Source organism: Odocoileus virginianus, chromosome 27 (assembly GCF_023699985.2).
Source record: "Odocoileus virginianus isolate 20LAN1187 ecotype Illinois chromosome 27, Ovbor_1.2, whole genome shotgun sequence".
Classification (NCBI taxonomy): domain Eukaryota; kingdom Metazoa; phylum Chordata; class Mammalia; order Artiodactyla; family Cervidae; genus Odocoileus; species Odocoileus virginianus.
In genome coordinates, this window is record NC_069700.1 from 37,918,995 (window position 1) to 37,920,342 (window position 1,348).

The 1,348-nt window shown below is 36.0% G+C and overlaps 1 non-coding gene across 1 annotated transcript; it reads left to right on the plus strand.

Annotated features, from left to right (window-relative positions):
* Positions 1 to 678: 678 nt before the first annotated feature.
* On the plus strand, positions 679 to 751 carry TRNAG-CCC (transfer RNA glycine (anticodon CCC)). Its single transcript has one exon. It is a non-coding gene; the product is annotated as a tRNA-Gly (tRNA).
* The last annotated feature ends 597 nt before the right edge of the window (positions 752 to 1,348 follow it).

The window sequence follows — 1,348 nt, forward strand, 5'->3', positions numbered from 1 at the left end:
CTTAACGCTACCTTTCTTTCTTTTGTCTCAAAATGTGAAATTTCTGGCAACAGGGACAGAAAAGAGGAATTCTAAAGAATTCAAAGGGATGTGGGTAAATACCAGTTCTCTGGGGGTAGTCATTGGTGTAAGGTAGTTTTTCCTATTTTTATCTGTGACTTGGGGCGGATACACAGCTGTGAAGCTATGTGTTATTCCCCACAAGTCAGTGATCATGAAAGGGTCCCCAAGCAAATTTAATTATATCCCTTGATTTAAGTTCTAAAGTCAGGTTCTAATATCTCAAACTAATGAGTAACTTTTAATTCTACCTCTATGAATTTTTGAGGCAAAGTTCAACAACTATTCCATAATTTTTTACAAAGTGCAATGCTATGTTGAATATAGGAACTTGTTTATAATAAATTATATATAAGAAGAAAAATTTCTACTTCAGCTAGAATGATCTTAACTCTTCTTAGTATATTAAGTTCCAGGAATTGTTACATTTGGTTGTATCTCCTTTAGAAAGAATATTTGTATTATTCTTTTGGTAATAAAGTCTAATTTAAAAAAGTAAAGAACTGTAATTTTGCATTAAAATATCATAACATCTTGCTGTAAGCTTCATTTTGCACATTTCCTGAGCCACACAATCCATGTTGAAAACTCAGTCCCCAAAAAACTGAGTTGGGAACCTCCCTGGTGGTCCAGTGGCTAAGACTCTGCACTCCCAATGCAGGGGGCCCAGGTTCAATCCCTGGTCAGGGAACTAGATCCCACATGCCACAAGAAAAGATCTCTTATGCTATAACTAGATCTAGCACAGCCAAAAAAAAAAAAAAAAAAAAAGCTAAGTTTGTGCTCTCTACCTGCTGTAAGAGATCTCTCATTAAATAGCTGGTCTTTCTGTTATGTCCTGATGCATGCTTTCTTGTGATTCAATCCTATCTTATAAGCAAAGGCTTTTCTTGCTAACTTTACCAGTAGAATATCTAACTGCTAGCAAAGAGCTCCATGGAAAGCTTCAAAAAGTCTTAGCTCAGGAGACTAGAGGATTATTCTTCTCTCCACTTAGTGAGTGAGGTATTGTTCCCACTTCACAGAGCATTGCTAGCTCCACCTAGCTCATAGGTCAGAGATGCATTATCCTCCTTTTATAAAATATTGATATTTTCTTTTTCTCTGGAGATTCTGTTATAATGGAAAAGAAGCGTATCTCAGAGACATTGTAGATTCAGCCTCAGTCCCCGAAACTGAAGTGAAAATTGCAGTAAAGGGAGTCATAATTTTTTTTTGTTTGTTTTCCTAGGTCATTTAAAAGTTACGTTTAAACTCTGCTACAGTCTATTAAGTGTGCAGCAGCATT